At 39.7% G+C, this 20531-nt stretch overlaps 2 long non-coding RNA genes across 2 annotated transcripts; both read right to left on the bottom strand.

Annotated features, from left to right (window-relative positions):
• Positions 1-2576: 2576 nt before the first annotated feature.
• Positions 2577-7219, bottom strand: LOC143418923 (uncharacterized). The gene is made up of 2 exons (XR_013098872.1): positions 5864-7219; positions 2577-4169 (listed from the first exon to the last, which is right to left on the bottom strand). It is a non-coding gene; the product is annotated as an uncharacterized LOC143418923 (long non-coding RNA).
• A 5700-nt stretch (positions 7220-12919) lies between these two features.
• Positions 12920-13705, bottom strand: LOC143419150 (uncharacterized). The gene is made up of 2 exons (XR_013099126.1): positions 13418-13705; positions 12920-13321 (listed from the first exon to the last, which is right to left on the bottom strand). It is a non-coding gene; the product is annotated as an uncharacterized LOC143419150 (long non-coding RNA).
• Positions 13706-20531: the final 6826 nt, after the last annotated feature.

Below are 20531 nucleotides of genomic sequence, written 5' to 3'. Positions count from 1 at the left end.
TCATTTCATTATTTGTTCAAAGACGCCATTGCTGCTGTTTGTATATTATTAATTTTTTGCTATGATTTCCTTTGTTATATTTGTTTTGCAAAACATTAAATTTTTTGTTAAAAACAGAAGATTGTAGTACAATGTTATTGTGGATTTTGTTTTGTGAATGAAGAGCACTTTTTGGCAGAAAGCAAAGTGAATGTTACATTTTGTTTGTTTAAAGACACCATTGTTGCTATTTATTTGAAATGTTTTGTTAACTTTTCCTTAATTTTATATATGTTTGCACATTTCAATTCTTGTTAAATGCTATCTCTATTGTATTGATTGCAATTTTTTTTATTAAAAGGTCTTCAAATGAATAAATTTGTGTTTTTCATTTATATACATAAATTAGTAAATGTGAAATTGCTATACAAGTCAAATAATGGGGGGAAAAAATCGTTAATCGAATCGAAATCGAATCGGATTGAAAAACGAATCGTTAGATTAATCGATGCATCGAAGAATTAATCGCTAGATTCATCGATTAGGAAAATAATCGTTTTGCCCAGCCCTAGACGAGACCAAAGATTACTAAAGAGATGTTTGGCTATAATGCACAGCACCACATTTGGAAAAAAGCAAACACAGTATATCACAACAAAAACCTCATACCAACATGCATTTGGAGGAGGGGTGATGATTTGGGTTTATTTTCCAACCACATGACATGGGTACCTTGCCGTTATTAGCTCAACCATTAACCTGTACACCAAAGTACTCTTGAATAAAATGTAAGGCCAATCTGTCCCACGGCTTGAGTGAAACTGGGTCATGCAACAGCAAAATAAGCCCCAAAATGTACAACAATGGCTCAATCAAAGTCCAGACCTCAAACTGATTGAAATGCTGTGGCGTGACCTTGAGAGCTATGCACGAATGTCCACAAATGTTAATGAACCAAGGCAATGCTGTAAAGACGAATGAGCCAAAATCCCTCCACAACAATGTGACAGTGATGAAGCAATACAGAAGGTGATTAGTTCAAGTTATTGCTGCAGAAGTAGCTCTACAGGCTACTGAATAATGAAGTGTATTTAGTTTTTCACAGTCCTGTGACAGCTTTCTTTTCCACATAACCGTAGGACATTAGCTTCTATCATATTCAGCTTCCCACATTTTGGAGTTTTGGAAAAACTGAAAAAATTTTCACAGAAATGATTTTGAGTTTTAAAGCCTCACAAAACTTATCAGGCTTAAGCTGAAACAGTGTGCGAAGCCACTAAGCAGGAAACGAGTTCATGTCTCAGCAACTCTTTCAGGTAATTATATATCTAGAAAAAAAAGTGATTTATTGACTTCCTGTAGCTCTCTCAGATTATCTCGTAACTCTGAGAACTGCAATAAGAATTTTTTTTTTCTTATTGCAGTTCTCAGAGTGGGGCACGGTGGTTAGCACTGTTGCCGCACAGCAAGAAGGTCCTGTGTTCAATTCCACCATCAGGCCGGGGTCTTTCTGTGTGGAGTTTGCATGTTCTCCCCGTGTTTGCGTGGGTTCCCTCCGGGTACTCCGGCTTCCTCCCACCGTCCAAAGACATGCAGCTTGTGGGGATAGGTTAATAGATCCTCATATTGGAACTTAAGTAGTTCGCTTTTGAGCCATACAATTCAGAAATCACACGACTGTTAAAACATTTTATACACAAGGCTAATATTGACAATTCCTATGGCATAAACTGGGAATTTTTTTAATTTGAAACGAGTAAAATGTAAAGACAGTATGGGGCAAAAATAGCTAAGTCAAGGGCAGCAGCAGAATATAATCTTCCGCGATATATCAACTCCCACCAGACGAGGTCTCGGAGGAGGATAGATTACATCTTAGGTCCTTTCAATCTGAACTGGATGAGCTCTACTGCCAGAAAGCTGAAGAAGCTTTTGTTCGTTCAAGATTTATGGATTTATGACAAACAGACACATCTCCAATAATATTAGACTCGTCTTGGATATTCTGGACTACTCGGCATTAATATCTGATGACTCATTTATCCTTCTCCTGGACTTCTCTAAAGCCTTTGACTCAATTGAGCATGAATTTATATTTCTTACACTTCAGAAATTTGGTTTTGGTGATATCTTCTGCAAAGCTATCAAAACTCTGTATTCCAATGCTAATAGTTCTGCAAAGATCCAAAAGACAGAATTTCACTAAATTTTCCCCCAATTATTAAAAAATCTCAAACCAATTTAAATCAATGGTTGCAGAGAGATTTAAGTTTAAGAGGAAGGGTATTGCTCTCAAAAGCAGAAGGTCTGTCTCGACTGACTTATGCAGCGATTTCTCTGCACGGCAAAACTTGTAAGGATATTGACCGAATGCTCTTCAACTTCCTCTGGAAAAACGGGACATTACATCAGAAAGAGTGTAGTGATGAATGACTATGAACACGGTGGTCTCAATGTTTTGGATTTTGCTACAAAAAAAAGATGTTTACTTTATAATAAACTTTTTATCTTAGCTAAATTTTATTTTCACAAATACAGTGTTGAAATCTCCCAATTCTTTGAATCTTTGGGCTGAAGGAGGGACAATACTCGGTGTATCAATGCTCAATCAACAATCATTTATTTCCATACAATTCAACAGTCAGAGCATTACAACGTCCGGACGGGAGAGATGCTACCAGAGGGTCAGGCACATGTCTCAAAATGGTGACGGGTTGCTCAGCTTTTTATAGTCTCTAGTGGCCCCCAGCTAGTCGTAAAAGCCAAAACATCACATTTTTTCTCTGTTACAGCGCCTAAGTTATGACCTCGGCAGTTGTTTCTCTGCTTTCTGTAAGGTGGGGGTGTGGAATGTGGTCTATCTATCTCCCCTGTCTTTAGACACAGAGTCTCCTGCTTACAACCTTCTCTTCATGATTCAACAATTAAGCATGTCAAGAAAACAGTGTAACACATTCCCAGCAGATCAAGGATACAGAGTGATGCACATTTATCTAATGAACTAATATGTGAATATGTTCTGTTAACTCAAAAGTATAATGAGAACTACACTACATATAGCTCACACACTCTATATTAAAGGGTATAATGTGATCTACAGCAGTATTCTAATTCAACTACTTTGATTACATATATAAGGTAACATATAATAACAGAATAATCTAATAATTCCCCCTTTTGATCTCTGAAAGAGATCACTTACAACATGCACTCCAGGGTCGCAAGGTCCAGGTTTTCTTGATCCTGAGGCCCTCTGTCCCCCTTTAACGGGTGGACCATATGTGGGATGACCTCTGTGTTCACGCAGTTCAGATGCAAGCAAAGTTAGATTTACAACCATAACAGCAGTTACAGATGACTCTCCCATCACTCCCCAATTCTCCCACAGCTTTATTTTGGTGCTCCAGTTTTCCACTCCCATTTTAATGCCACCTTATACCTTTCAAATGTACTTAGACTAGAACCTCTGTCTAAGGAGCTTTTAACCTTTATTTTTATTGCTGCAGCTACCAGTGTCTTCCAGTTGGGTGATTCTCAGCTTCTTTCTTCGACCTCCGGGGTTAGACCACCCTTTAGTCATTGCACAGTTCTGGGGATTATTCTGCCCCGATTTCAAACAAGGATCTGTGTGTTTTGGGGTCACCGGCGTGTCCCCCTTTTTGCCAAGAGCCTCTTGAACCTCGTTGGTCTGGTGTTCCTGGTTTTCGCCAACCCCTTCATGGTTATTGCTGTGTTTGTGGGATCCATCTTCTCCAGGAGCCCAAACGTCATGACACTTGACCCCAGTTGCTGTCTCGGCAGTCCCTACATCTGTCCCTGCTGTGAAGGGTCCTCACATCTCCGGGTCCCCGTCTGGTGTCTGTTCCTTTCTCTGCAAGAGACAGAAAACCAAAACACCTCTCTCCCTAGCCTTGATAATCTAATATTGTTATCCATTGTTCTTCTAATGATTCAAATTTGGTTTAAAATATTATGTTCAGGACCTATTCTAATCATAATCTATGTGTGTGTAAAAGAAATCAAAAATTAGTGAACCCTTTCTAAGTCTAACACATTATAAGCTTAAGTTTTACCATAGCTAAATTATTAAACACAGAAATAACGTCATAAGATGTTCATAAAACCATTGTTTGATGTTCGGACTCAACTTCCCCCTTTTTGACACACTCCCATGTGTCAATTCATTGGAGCTAGACAATTAAAAGAGAAGGTTGGTGACATCATATCTCAGAAAGTATCAGAAATTCTTCTCTCGAGTACCGTTGCTCCAGCCTTGTCATCCCTGAGGATCTTCGATCCCGAAAATGTCCCTTCTCCTCATGTAATAAAGTCTGTCATCCTTCCATGCCCTGGTAACTGGTCCATCCAGAGCTGTAACATTTTGAAATGTACATACAACAAGCCAAACCACACCTTGGTCACACCAACCCTTTTCTGCCCCGAAGATGTCCAACACCATCTTAGTCTGGACCAGGGTTGTAATAGTTTTGCAATTTTCATCAGTTTTAATCAGTTTTTACCAATTGTTTGCTAGTTTAGTGTAGTTTTTATTTTCTGAAAATCCTTAGTTTCAATTTAGTTTTATTTGTGTTTTGCAAAAATTAAGTGTAACAAAATCCCAGTTCCATCATATCAGTCATGCTCTTCTGGTTATCCTTGGGTGTTGAGACTAATAACTATTAACTCTTGCCGCACCGAGTGGTCCTAATTTTGGTTGAAGTGAATTGATAACCTTTTGAAGGCGATTGTTTCACACCTTTATTTAGATGTCCCAGTCCTGTTGTCTCGGGATACATCACGCTGCCTTATCTGGGGTTAGCTGTTTTCTGGGGATGCGGGTTGAGTGGGTGAGCTCTTCAAGGAGGGGGGAGTGTGCTCCCCCTGATGAGGTCTTCTAGGTAAGCTAGGTTAGCCTTCTTGTGTGAGCTTTTCAAGTGCACTTTAAGGTTAGTGGGACTTTTAGTTTTATAAATGTCCCTCATGACCCCCTGATGACCCAGTATTTCATTTTTGCACACTGTAGTACACATTTTAGTTTTTGCTTGTAGCTCGCATACTCTACTTGCCACTCCTCTAATTCCTGATGTTTCTTAGAGAGGGCAACAGTACCTTTAAAATTATATCACATGTGTGGGGGTGTGGCCTTGCCAATTGTTTTGCCCACCTTTTCAAAATGGCTGGCGTGCCCACAAGCACATTTCATGGAAAAAGAAAGGTAAGCTTGATATTTACATTTAAAATGTTTTGTTAAACTCAAATTTTTATTTTATTCTTTTTGCAAGTACCCCTCCTCGGTGGCGAGAAACTGTTGGTGTGGTCAAGTGGGTGCTCTAGAAACAAACGCTCAGGACAGAACAGTTATCAGTCATGTACTTCCTACAAATTTTGCATATGTTTTATTTCATATTGATCCTCTGAGTGTAATGGTACATTTTAATTTGAATTTATCCAAACTAAACACAATATTTTCTTTATTTACTTTGCTCTTGTTCTTTTGCAGTACCACATCCTATCAAATGTCCCTGTCGATTATATTCTACATTTAATAACTTACTATTTCAAGTGAGAACCTAAATCACGTGGACCAATGTTTATTATTGCATATCTCTATTCTGAATGTGGCCAGTCATTCATAGGTATTGTTCAATTTTGGCGATTTTCCTCTATAAAATTTAATTGACTTTTTACAGTGGCCTGCTATGGTTAATAATAACATATTCCAGTCATGAGTGGTATAAAAAGTCTTCTCCACTGTAGCATTTGGCATTCCCAATAATATAACATGATACCTTAATCAAAACACAGCTAATATAGCACAGTTTTCTTAATGCAAACATCAGTAACTCAAAATCAGCAACCACAGTGTTAAGTCTGCAGTTCATACTTATGTGAAGCTAGAGTCTCCTCCTCCAGTCTCTCTTATCCTCCTGCTCCTGAAAAAACAAAACAAAACAAAGCGAAGCATCCACCCTTCTCTTGTCCGCTGGGTGAATTGTTTATGAATTGTTTATTGGCATTTACTAATCCTAAAGTGGGTGCAGTCATTGTCTCAGTATCAAGTCAGTCAAAACTTTTAGTCGTCAGTCCATCACAGTCCATTCACATGCATACCTCCATACACATTCATACCAGATGTTGCTGATAATGGAGTCTCCCGCGCAACCTATTCGAGCCTCCATCACCAGCAAGATGACGTCATCATTTTAAAGGAAAACAATTCCTTGTTGTTTTTTGGGCCGGATTGACTCGGTGCAATCCTTTTAGATCAGTGTTCCCTATAAGTGAATTTCTCCCAAGCCAATTACAATCATGGAGAAGCACACTTTGCAACTGTTTACAGTAATAATATTTTATAGCGCTTTAAATTTCAATCTTTCAGGCCTTGTTTAAAGAGCTGATTGTTAAATCATGAACTCACAAAATATCAACATATCACCACCGGTGGATCACACCTCTCAGATTTTCTTATCTCAGTGCACTGTAACAAAACGAAAACAGACATAACCAACAAAACACTAACAACAATAACACAAACTAGGGCCCGTTGCAGACATGTCCAAGCATAAAACTATCCTCTCTCGCTTACGAGAAAGAACACAAGCCAAAGCTCACTGATAAAATCAAGCTAGCGCTAAACAAAACCAAACAATCAACCAGAAATTCACAGGAAAATTTTGCTTCCTGCTGGTTTAAAATATTGTGTGGGAATGAGAACCTCAGGTGCCGTAACACCTTTTGTTCCTCCTTGAATTAAAACTCAATCACAGAAAATGCCGTACTCCGACCTAAAACTTACACTATTAATTCATCATTTTCACTCTGTGCCACTGTTCCTCATCAGGGCTGTGTGAAGCACAGCAAAGAATTCAGTCAAGGCCTTGAGCCATAAACAGACATCACGCACAGACATTGTTTTCATAACCAAACCGTTTTAGAGCTTATTCCTAAAATCTACATAAATGCCTTCTAGGTGACATATAACACATTCTAAGTATTTAATGGTAATCAATGGCTCCTCATAAAAATTATGCATTGGGATGTTTGTGTGCAGCATTTTGCATATCAGCATAAGCAAAGCATTCTTCATTGCATCAGCGTGTGTGTGTGTATGTGGATCACTTCTCAGTGAATCAGCATTCCAATGTGTGTGTGTGTGTGTGTGTGTGTGTGTGTGTGTGTGTGTGTGTGTGTGTGTGTGTGTGTGTGTATGTGGATCACTTCTCAATGTGTGTGTGTGTGTGTGTGTGTGTGTATATGTGTGTGTGTGTCATTTCTCACTCACTCAACGAGTGCACGTGTTCATGTGTGTATTTCACTTCATTCTGAATCTGTGTGTGTGTGTGTGTGTGTGTGTGTGTGTGTGTGTGTGTGTGTCATTTCTCACTCACTCAACGAGTGCACGTGTTCATGTGTGTATTTCACTTCATTCTGAATCTGTGTGTGTGTGTGTGTGTGTGTGTGTGTGTGTGTGTGTGGGTGTTTGTGTTCATCACTTTCCTGTTCTGGTGTTCTGGGTAAACCACGGCCTGAAGCGTGCCCTGGGGTCCTGCCCCCCTCCTTTTCAGTTTGTTTGCGACCATTGCTGCTGCTGCTCAAAATTCAGTCCGTCCTGGTTCTGACCCCAATTGGGGCAGTCCTTTCTCCAGTGTCGATGTTCACCGCAGGTGAAACCTGCATCTTCTTCTGTGTTTTTGTCCATTCTGAGGTGCCTTCTGTCCTCAGTTACTCCTCTTGTCTCGGTCACGCCCTTTTTCGCCACCCGATCATCCGTGTTGGTCCATCACTGTCCTGCACAGTGTGAATGCAAAGTTATCAAGGTCAGCATTCTTTCGCTCTGCCTTACTTTTCATTCGGGCTTGGCGGGCGTCTCGTCACAGCTCTGTCAGCTGACGCAGTCTGGGAATTTTTCCCCCGTGTAGTGAAACGGGCCTTAGGTTTAGTGCTCTCCGTCTCGGCTGCATGAGATCACATTCCTGCAGGTCTGTTGACATTCTCAGGTCGTTGTTGTGGGTCCAGCTGTTGCAGCATTTGGTCAGTGTCACATATGGGGGAGAGCAGGAGTCCAGTCAGCCTCGGCTTTCAGGGCCGGCAAAGCAGCCTGTAATTAAATATGTATAGAAAAAACAAAAACAAACAAAAAACAAAAACAAACGAACAGGAAAATGTTGTTGTGTTGGCTGTGTTATTCAGAGGGGAGACACACCGGGACCAGGCCCTGTGTCAGCCTTCTCTCCCCCTTTTTTTGTTTTTTGTCTCCCGATATAATCAACTCCTAACCCACCAAGTTGACAGGACAACACCGGTATATGTTAAAATTCTTAAGATCATGTTTAAAAGCCCAAAAAAGGAACTTTCTTTCATTCAGTAATCACTTTTATTAATCAATCAACAGAAAACATGTCACAATTTGACTCTTTTTACCACTAAATTTGTTGCGTCTTGCCTGGTTGGTTAGACCAGTGTTCCTTTTTTTTTTTTTAAGTTAAATTGTTGTCCTGCAACCCAGAGGGTTTCTTTGTCAGTAATGTATAGACTTCATCATTTAAGTATGTTAATTTTTCTTTAACCTTGCTGGAAAATCTTCACGTGTTCATGAGTGTAAGCTGTTTCTTCATTGCGTGTATGTGCATTTGTATAAAAGCAGGTTAATTTTATCTTTTCTCAAACTAGGCGTTACCTTAAAAGGAGCCTTTCTCTCAGATTTCTCTGCTTGTGTGTGTTTTTGTTTCACCTTTTTGTTGTGATGCTCCGGACGCCTTCCCAACCTCCACAAGTCCGTTGGCCCCAATTTTATGTGTTAAAACTTCTCTTAATTTCTCCTCTAATTCTCTCCTCGCTGCTGTCTTTTTCACAGCTGCTGATTCGTGCTGGGTGTGGTTCCCATTACCTATAATTTTGCTTCGGCCGCTGTGCTTGTGGGGGCAGTTGGTCCAGGTCCGCAGCTTCCTGTATTAACACACTAAGAGATTTATTTAATTTCATTTTCATCACTGTTAAACAGATAAGCAGGCAACACGCCTACCTTGACAGCGTAAACTGTACGCCAGTCTCCCAACACATTCCTCTCTCTACTCCTCCATAATTCTCCACTGCACACCTCTTACTATCTCTCCTTTTTATTTTTATTACACCACAGAGTAATACACCCAATTATGCCCGTCTATCTCTATGTGGCTCCGAATTCCCTCTTTATTCTAATTTCACACTCGTCAGGGGACAGGCACACAACAATTTCAACCACTGAAACGAGGAATTCAACCTTTTTATATTTCTTTACTAATCTAGACTCAACGTTTGTTCGCAAAATGTGTCTTGTTCTAGTCCGGAAATAAATGTGAACCCGTGATTACACGGTCGTTCCAGTGTTATTTCCGTGGCTATGCGGGGGCCCTCACCTCCCCAAGTCACCACCTCAGCACCCGGACGCCGCCGGTCCTGGCCAAGCGTCCCTGGACAGGAGGGTCGCTACTCCATAGGCAAAATGTTCCACAGGTACACTAGGCATCAACCTTTGATCCTAAAATGTGTATTTGCTCTAATGTCCTCCTAATCAAACACATTAACCGTCACTGTCACTGTGTTCAGACTTCACACACACAAAAAGCACACTCAGAGCGCGCCTCACCCACGGCCAGAGCGCGCCTTACACACACAGCGCGTTACACCATCAGTGTGACACACAGAGAGCGCCTCTCATCAGCAGAAATTTGCACAGAAACCTCTGAGCTCAACTATTAGATCTTCTTAAAGCACACTGCACCATAGACCAAAATACCCCTTTCTCTGCGCTTATGACCGCCACAACGGGGCAAAGTCGCATCATAAAAGTGATGCTTGCATCCCCGAAGTTATACCTGACATCATAAACCAGGTGTTGCTCTATGTACTTAAAATTTTACTTTGTATTATGACCGCAGCCCTTAAAACTCGACTGACGCCACAAACCACCGTCAAACCTCTGTCCAATGTACTAAAACTAGCACCAACCACTACTGCACTTCACGGCCGCACCACCGGAACACGCCGTATCATAAACCAAACCTACGGACGTGTTTCGCTCTCGCGTTGCCAGCGTTCAACTGCACCGTGAAGCCAGCATCTGCTTTTCCTTAAATCAACTTCTATTTCATAGCCGGCAAAAGCCAGGACGTCACTGACACCATAAACAAAATAAACAAACCTCGACTTCAATGTACTGAACTAATGGCCGCGTCTTCAGAATAAATTCTAACGTATTATTGCTACAGAAGCCAGTATTAGACAAAATTAAATGTGGAAGGTAAAGTGGCTGCAACTAGTCCAACGTAGTATGTTATTAGTATCTCGGTAGAAGCAGTTTATTTAACACACTGGAATTCAGCCTCAACTTATGTTGTTAGTATCTTGCGCCAAAAACCAGACACCGACAAATTTACTGTGAAAATACATGTGACTCAGCGAACAGATTAATTTGGAAAGCCCAATATGCACATTTGGTATTTATAATACAACAGGCTGTGCTTACCTTTCTGTTTTAGGCCGGCCTTCTGTTCACTTTGCCCCACGATCTCACCAAAGGCCAAATCTACACCTCCTCAGCACACCAAAGATCCGGGTCACACGGCACCAAGTTGTTGAAATCTCCCAATTCTTTGAATCTTTGGGCTGAAGGAGGGACAATACTCGGTGTATCAATGCTCAATCAACAATCATTTATTTCCATACAATTCAACAGTCAGAGCATTACAACGTCCGGACAGGAGAGATGCTACCAGAGGGTCAGGCACATGTCTCAAAATGGTGACGGGTTGCTCAGCTTTTTATAGTCTCTAGTGGCCCCCAGCTAGTCGTAAAAGCCAAAACATCACATTTTTTCTCTGTTACAGCGCCTAAGTTATGACCTCGGCAGTTGTTTCTCTGCTTTCTGTAAGGTGGGGGTGTGGAATGTGGTCTATCTATCTCCCCTGTCTTTAGACACAGAGTCTCCTGCTTACAACCTTCTCTTCATGATTCAACAATTAAGCATGTCAAGAAAACAGTGTAACACATTCCCAGCAGATCAAGGATACAGAGTGATGCACATTTATCTAATGAACTAATATGTGAATATGTTCTGTTAACTCAAAAGTATAATGAGAACTACACTACATATAGCTCACACACTCTATTTTAAAGGGTATAATGTGATCTACAGCAGTATTCTAATTCAACTACTTTGATTACATATATAAGGTAACATATAATAACAGAATAATCTAATAACAGTAACCAAAAACCTAATTTTAAATATTACTATAATGATGTTTTATGTTACATAAAATTGGTTTGTGGATTACTTAACAAAATGCTATGAAAACTATTACCATTTGTAGTAATTACAAAATATTTGAATGAATTCTTTGTATTACACCCCCTGGCATATGTTAATTTTGCTCTGGTTGTATACACGTTCTGTATACTGTTTCTCAATAAAGTTTAATAATAATTTTTTTAAAAAGGATCAAAGAGCGCTGTGGATCATTCTGCGCATGCTCAGATCATACATAATGAAATTCATTTTTAAATACTTTGCTATTTAACAAAGGTGACTTCCCTCTAACAAAGGTGAATTTTGCAACACCTGGTGGCGATTCACCGTTATCAACCCTCAAGCTCATGAATTGGCTCTCTCGCTTTTACGTTTATGATCGATTGCTACTGTTGTCTATCGCATATGTATTATTTGGAACCCAGCATACCTGTAAAAACAGAGAAACAGGAGGTATCAGGAACTACCTGGTGCGCCAGCTCTGCACTACTCTTCTAGCGAGACACCGCGAATGGGGATGCACAGTACAGTAGTGCAATTCATCCTGATTGGTGATTGGTCAAAAGTCTAGAGTGAAAGGAGAGGCTTGTGATTGGTGGAAAATGTGCAATGAAGAAGCGTTCTTTCATTCATTCAGTCTGTTGTCTGTTTTTTCTTCATCAGGTGATGTTTCCATCTCCTTTATCCCACCTGACACCTGTACTGCTGTCTGTGGTCTTCACCATGTTCACAATGTGTTATTTATGTATTTTGACTGGTTTACAATGACAGGACAGTAAGCATTATCAGTGCACATACAATTAAAGCATCTAGTTGTTATGCCAATAGTGATGATGATTATCCTTTGGCTCTTTTGAACCAAAACAGTTTGGAAAGTCCCCTGAAATCAACAGCAATTGAAAACAAATAGCTCTCTTTTCTTCTGTGTTATTATGATGTGCAATGACTATCCATAAGAGGAGTCTTTTATGTTGCCCCCATGAGACCATGTAATTGTTTTACTTTTATACTGGTAAAATGTGAAGAATTATTCATGCCATTGTACTGTCATTTACAGACAGGCAAGAAATTAAAGGCATACCCTGAACTCTTGACCCCCAGATGGGGAGACATTGCACTTTGCTGCCATGTTAGGGTGCACTTTTGCTATGACAGATTATGTTTGTCCTGTGACAAAGTATTTGAAGAAGTGTCAGTGAATAGTTGATTATGAAAATGGTGTGATCATATACCATGGCTTTCACAGTCACCAGATCTCAACCAAGAGCATCATGGGAAATTTGACTGACATAACAGATAGATAATAGCTCTGTTAGTGTTTCAGAATCAATTCCAGTAAACACTGAAGCTCTTGCAGAGACATGTGTTGTACAAATACTTTATGAACTTGACTTTGCCACCTGCTTGTACACATTGCTTCTTTGGTTCAGGTCTGTTATGTTTCTTCATATTTGTGTCTTTTAAACCTGTTGGCAGAGTATGCTATTTGTGTGTAACTTAATAAAAAAATATACAACATGTTTGTCTTTCTATAGATTTTATTTATTTATGCTTGTATGTTTTGTCAGTGCCTTTTGGACTATAGTGATGCTGATTCAAAGAAGGTCAGTAAGTCCAAGTCATTCATTCATTAAGTTATTCCACAACTCACTGTTACTGTAATACAAAACACTTTATTAAAATAAATGAAATGGTGAAACACAAGGACAACACTGCAAGCAATCAGTAAAACACAAAGACAGCACTACAATCAATCAGTGAACTTGATTCTGACTGTAATGTTTTTTAAAAGATCAATTGTAAAGATCAAATGGCACCACCAGCTTTCCCAGGCACTGTTGACTTAAAGGCGCGTGGATACCCTCGGCTTGAAGAAGCTTCTCTGCGTGAGTCAAGGCAGTGACTTGGCTGAGCAGCTCCTGTGGAGGTTTGGGGAAGACCGTACTTCTCACCCGAGAGTAACGTGCCTCTTTGGTTGCCATAAGTAGCGCCTGCTGACGATGTGCAGGGGCATCTGGATTAACTACCCGAATCGTCGGTGTCGCCATACCAAGACTATAAAATGGAGTTAAAAAAGGTTAAATTATGTATTCAGCGTGGCGTCGTGTACTTCCAGCTAAATCCAGGAGCGTCTTAGAGTCGATAACTTACTGTAAACATAAAAGAAATGCTAGTTTCCATAAAGAATAGCGGACTTGCCGGCTTCTTCGCTGTACCGCCGTATGTTGTTGTTTTGGTGACGCAACTTCCGCCGAGCAGACGATTGGTCGTCTACAGTGGGATTCGGCGCTCCCATTGGCCCGAGTCTACAGTGTCTACGCTCACCGTAGACTCCGGGCCAATGAAAACGACGTAACCGTCTACAGTCAGCGTAGACTTTGCACTACCGTAGACTCGACCGCCCTCTGCTGGCGGAACTTATATTGCAGCAAAATAAACACTAACAGTAGTTTTCCCCAAAAGGAAGCATGAAGCATAAAAATAAAATGGGGGGGGGGGGGGGGGGGCTGCAATTTTCATGTATTCATCTATATCATGGTGCCACACATGCCCAAAACTTAATTTAGCATATTAAATAAATGTGAATGACCAGAAACAGTTGTTTCGTAAAGAAAACTGCCCAAAATCAAAATATGTAACTCCAAAATAAAGTTTATTTCAAGCCACTGAGGTTACAGTGATCCTGAAATATATGTACATGTGCTTTACAGTACACAAGGCAGGTCAGTTCTTTACTAATGAGGCCACATATTACTGAATAAAGTGAATAATCGATGGATCTACGTCCATAAGCACATTTCTCCATTTGTTTACGTTTTTAAACCAGGTCAAAACATTTTTTTTTATTTTATTCTACACAACGAAACCAGAATCTGCACGCTTTTTGTTTAGAAAGAAGAACCGTTTAATCTGAGCAAATCCCTCCCGCCTTCCATTATCCCAGGACCTGAAGACAAAACTTAATTTAGCCCATTAAATAAATGTGAATGACTAGAAATTTTCTGATCTTTCGGTTTACAAAGTTACAAAACTCAGTTCACAACTACGCAGTCCGATCTACAAAAATTGCTGCACCCGTTTCCAATTCTCCTGCAAAATGTAAAGAAACGAGGGCACAAGACTTTTGCACACTGCCGTCTATATTAAAGTAAAGCTGGATTCATTCTCATTTAAACACAGTGAAGGTGTTGCTGGTCCATCAGGTAATAAATCACAGAGCTTACAGTCATCACATGGTTTCAGACTCCAACACCTCCAAATCAAGGGTTCATACGCTTTTTTCTGGCTCTAATTCAAGCACTTTTTAAGCACTTTCAAGGTCCATGTTCAAGCTTTCCCAGCACATGGCCAAAAGAACCCACAGAAAGCATGTTTCACTTTGCATCACCTCACTAAGACCATGTGAAAATGAAAACGAATCATCTTAGGTTGGCTTAAAAAGCCTTTCTTCCCCACAAAACAGGAAAACTGCACCGAAGATCACATATTTCAAGCACCCGTGTGAACCCTGTTTACAGATAAATACGGATTCAATGAAACTGCACATTAATCCCATAAACATGAAGCTCTGTCCTCCTACGTGACTGAAGGTTGATCAGTGACTAAATCAGTGGATACTAACAGTGAGTCCAGAACACACTTCCTAGTTGCCCTGCACAGTGCCTCAGGACTCCAAGGCGCAATTTGCTATTGCAATAAACTATTATTTATTTATCCACACTTAACAACTCTTGCACTTAATCTATAATAAAATGATGACTATAAATATAATGAAATTTATTTGAAATAAAAATTTAATACAATCAGTTTCTTAATGTATGTTCTTTAAAACACAGTGTGTGTTTATTAAATATCATAATTGTAATAATCCATAATTATGTGGATATGCATATTACATATATACACACAGAAGCAGGCAGGATAAGACTAGCGTCATATCTGAGACAGTAACCAGGTTCGGACTGTTTCTGAAACCTCCATCATTTTCATTGTGCAACAACACAGCAGCAGAGGACAATTTGATTTTGTTATGGGAATAAATCACTACTGGAAATCACAGGACTCAGATCAACACACGATCTGCTCAACGATCTGTGTTACAGTATTTTTATCTTTTATGAATATATGCCTTCAGCGAAATAAATATGAGTGTATTATGTTTAAATTTCCCTTATGCTTGTAGCAGTCAGAGGAACGTGCAAAACTTAATTATCATGAGAGCACACTCCCTGACTCCCAGCACATATAAAGCAGTTGTTTTTCTGTCAGTTTCTTTAAGCATATTCTAGTTATCAGCACATAGCAACAGAAGGTTTGCCATTTTTCAATTTAATTTATATATTTTATCTTATTCTTTCCCAGTGTGTTGTACAGTTATTTCATTTTTAACCTTAATTTATATTTTATTCCTTCCTAGTTAAATTTACCCTTTTAATTTTTCATATTTATTTCCTATCTTATTCATAGCCTTTTCCTTTTTTGTTTTCTTTAGGTCACGAGCAGTTATCCAAGCATTTCACTACATATCGTACTGTGTATGACTGTGTATGTGACAAATAAAATTTGAATTTGAATTTATAGATAGCGTACAAAGCATTAACCACAATAAGTTGTGAAAACCAGCTGTTATTGTTAGATTAAGTTCCTGGAACTGCATGTTCTCCACCCACGAGTGAAGGGCGTGCAGTTAAGTTCCTGCTTTATCTGTGTGTTTCACCATGTACCATGAAGGTATAAATAAAGGCGTAAGACCAATGCTGAACACGAGAGGTTTTTGGACAAAGTTTGTGTTCTTCATTCTTTAAGCACCGGTTTGAGTACCGTTTAAGCACCGGCACCGTTTCAAAAGTACCGGTTTGGCACCGGTATCGGATAAAACCTAAACGATACCCATCCCTACTCAGGGATGTTAACGTCTCCCCAGGAGACCATCACAGTGTGCTTCACAGGCTTGCGTGTGGTGTAGGTGCAGGTGCTGTTGCCATTATCCTTAACCTGGACATCCACAGAATTACCTTCAACATCCTGTGCAGAAGAAAAGGGATTAGTTCTATCAGATTTAAGTAGGCGCACTGTCGATTATTGAGAAAAAGGATTTTAAGTGTGACCCATAATCCGAAAAATACGGTACATGCAATATATTTAACATATTTGTGATCATATACAAAGCCAGATATTCATGGGCTATAATTTTCAGAGGAGCTTTTCCTCCTTGCTTGGCATCAACTGTGAACTCAGTGGGTTTTCCAACAGCCAGACCACTGCTCTGAAGGCCTGGACCGTACGCCTTAACCTAGAGAAAACTATTTTAAACAAACAATTAAAAAAGGAACAAGTAAAAGATCTACTATAGCCAAAAGATCATTTACAGACTATAGCCCTGTGAACAAGTATTTGCCTCCTTTCTGATTTCCTATCTTATTCCATATTTGTCACACTTACACCTTTCACATCAATACATTTATAACATTAGACAACAATGTCTAATATTCAACGGCAGTTTTCAAGGGCAAAACGCTATCCAAACATACTTGGTCCTATATGAAAAAGTAATCGCACAGAAACCCGATACCTTATGTGTCACCTCTGACACCAAGAACTGCAGCAAGCGTTTGGTGCTAGAGGTCACATTTGGACTCTGGACCTCTGTGGAGTGTGCACATGATCTCATTACTGTCTAAAAATCCAAGGAGTGCTGAATCATTGAAAAATACACAGTAACAGGTGTGTAGCATCGCTAACTAGGTAGCAACAAGCCTCTAACACAGTGTGTGTATGCTAGCGGCTAATCTAGCAAACAAATGAACAGAGTGCTTTTAGGTGTTGCACAAGGATAAGATGATAAACTGTGTGTCTTTTTTATAATGACCTGCTTCAATTTACCTTAATCCAAGGAGTGCTCAGTGTGGGTAAATCTGCCATGAGCAGATAAAGTGGATGAGTGGGACTAGGTAGGTGTGCCGAAAACAGGCAACAAAGCTGACGCTGAAGAGTGTGCTGAGAACATAGTGGCGCCGCCAGCAGGTTTCCGGCTAGCAGGAAGACTTTGCAGTAACACCTCCAACATTGGCAGTCCCATTTTGTGAAAGCCAATAAAAAAATAGCTAGGTTTCCATGTGTCATTTGTGTGGAACAATACTGCACAACAAGCTAAATAGATTTAAAAAAACGAAAAAAAAATTGTTGAACAACAGAAGATAAATGTCCTTTTTTTTCTATTTTCTTCTGGCCTGCTGTGTGGTGCGCAGCCTTAAGAGGCCAGCATTCAGACCCCAGAGTTTAACGGCCAAGTTCGAGTCTCTGACGGTCCGTCTGCTATAGCGGGGTAGGCCGAGCGAAAGACGAAGCTCCGGGCTCCTCCTTTTTCCCGCTTTTTTTTTTCATTCATATTTATTTACATTTATTTAGATATCAAGCTGCAAGTAAAAGCTCAGGGAAACACTTTTAAGCCGCCCTTTAAGGTACCCTATATATGTCCTTTCACATCTTATCACTTCACACAGTGCTATGGACCAGTCTACACCTGCTACTTTCTGCACAAGCTTTTATCACACAAGACCTGCTGTTTACAGGTAAGAAATACAGTGTCAGTAATGTTAAAGTGGCTGTGTGGAGTAGCACAACCACTGCTAATATAACACTTTTCACATGCATTTCTACATATTACAGTGTCTTTTACCGTCTTTATGGTGCTAGCTTAAAGTCATGCTGTAAATGTTAGCTTGTAGTGAAACATATTCCGACCATGTTTGGACAGAAATATTGGCTTCTATCATGACTAGTTAACAGAGACATTAACTGCCCACGCGTTACTGTAATCCGATTACTTTTTTCAAGTAACGTGACACACTGTTTACAGCAGTGTGTCATGTTGTTAAAAAAGTGAGTGATGTGAGCACAGTTCTGACATATCAGGAAGTGAACACAGTGACTGAAGCTGTGTTCCCATTCATCCTTTAATCATGACAAAACGTGAGGAATCACACTGAGGTGAGACCTTGACAACAGACAAATCAGGAGCCACAGAGTGTCAAGTGTCAGCCCACACCAATGATAAGAAAGAAATTCATTTACAGACACGTGAAAAAGCAGTTTAAGCTTCTAGATCTGGATGATTACAACACATCATTATTTATTTAAAGCAACCCAAAATGCACAAATGACTATAACCAAGTACATCCTGTGATTCAGCAGCTGATGGAACCAACTTTAGCAGCAAAAACTTGAGTTAATCATTTTTTATTAGTGTTTCACAGCCAGAGATGGGCAGTAACACGATTACTTTTTCAAGTAACGAGTAATGTAAGGGATTACTATTGCAAAAAGGTAATTAGATTACTGTTACTTTCCCATAAGCACGCTGCGTTACTGCGTTACTAAAACCGTAATTTTTTTGCCAGAGTGCCTCATGACAATAACAGCTGTGTGCAGATCAAGAATGGATAATCTATGGAGGAGTGCAGAGAGAGTATGACCGTGCAGCGTTTAAAGCGTGGAAGTACTGAACTTACTTTGAGTTTGATTCCGTAAAAAGTGACAAAAACTTTTAGAAACTTTCTTTTTACAGTGAAAAAAACCCTTAACTTCAGAGCAAGCACCGAGTACGCTACTACGGGATTGGAAATTCACAGAGAGACTCGCGGATTCCTCCACAAATTTCTTCTAGTCAGGATGTTGCATATAATTTAATTTTTGCTTGATGCATAAAGTAAAAAGATTCAAACTAATAAAACAAGTTTTAAAAACAGACTTTTCCATTTGATTACATTTTGTATGATGGATGATGCAGAAAAAGTAGAATTGGGCTGAAAGATCTATTGCGTTATTACCTATTCAGGTCATAAATCATGTTTTTAAAAAGTAACTAAGTAATTAATTACTTTTGAAAATAAGTAATCAGTAAAGTAAGGGGATTACTTTTGGGGGAAGTAAGTAACTTGACCAACACTGCTAGTTAAGTTACTACCATAGTTAATACAGTTACGGGTAACATGATAGTGCTAACCCATAACCCCGAACTCTGTAATGCTGTAAATGATGAGTGATTTAAGTTAACACTAAACATTCAACAGTGTCTCCTGAACATTTATAATCAGGTGTGAGTCTGGCTGCATTGACTTTTGAAGATGCAAATTTAGCATGATGGCTGATGGTGCTGTGTAAGCTTCTACTTACCTTCTACACTGTGTTTAACACACATTTCAGAATAGCAAAGAGGAGCACTGTTGCTTCATCCTTAATACTTTAGAGGAGAACTGGACTGCAGATCAAAAGGTCCTTAATAGCTTTTTGTCCTCCCCGACCCTCAAAGCCAAACCAGCCATGAGAGCTGATGGGACAGGATTTGTAAAAGTGACATTATCAGAAAGAAAGGGGAGCAAGAATACTTGATATTTGCATTCTTTAGAGAAAAGTATTTGAAAAGGCTGTCTGCTGTTTTGGATTGATGTCATTCTCCGGAGGCTCAAAGAAGTAGGGCAGTGTCACGGTCCTTTTGGCAGCAGAAAGCTGCTGAGTGCTGGAAAGAAGCACGGCCACACCAGCTGAAATGTCTCACTGACACAGAAGCTGTTGGCCATCCTCTGTGTTGCCACTGTCTTCACCCTGCTGTTATTAAGTGTCAATAACATACATTTCTATGGAGCTAAGCTTGATGAGCGATGCCTTGTTGGCTGACATTTATGTCTTTGAGCGTGTGAGAAGTTTAATAATTATAAAACCACATGAGTTTGACAAATGTCCTTTTAACCGTCAGCTCATAGTGAAGCACACTGAGCCACCCGGAGCTATAATATCAAAATAGAAGCTGCTACCTTTGTCAAGAGTGGCTGGATCTGAGTGCATACTACTTTCAGTTATTCAAATTTTGCTGAATTTGTTCAAAGTCCTGTCTATGTGCAGAGAGTGTCTTCCAGAGGAATGGTTCTGTGGGGATTGTGATGTTCTACATCACGAACATCAGCCACTCCACAGCAGAGAAAGTGTTATTGATGTTTTTAAAGCCATTGCTCCAACCACATGTATTATTAGAGTGGACGGTCAAAATTGCACCAATATACAAGATATTTCCTCATGAGATTCACTCAATTTTGGTTTTCATATGTGTCTACAGCCAGTTAGAAAGAATCTATTTAAGTGGTTTTCTCTTTCTTGGTAGCTCGCATTCTGCCAACAGTAAAGCTTTGAAACTGCTCCTGTGGGTTGCGTAAACTTCACAGTATCAGCAGGAAAAATCGTGATTTTAATCGACATTAATAGTAAACAG

Source organism: Maylandia zebra, linkage group LG6 (assembly GCF_041146795.1).
Source record: "Maylandia zebra isolate NMK-2024a linkage group LG6, Mzebra_GT3a, whole genome shotgun sequence".
Lineage (NCBI taxonomy): Eukaryota > Metazoa > Chordata > Actinopteri > Cichliformes > Cichlidae > Maylandia > Maylandia zebra.
This window is presented reverse-complemented; position numbering and strand designations above follow the sequence as displayed.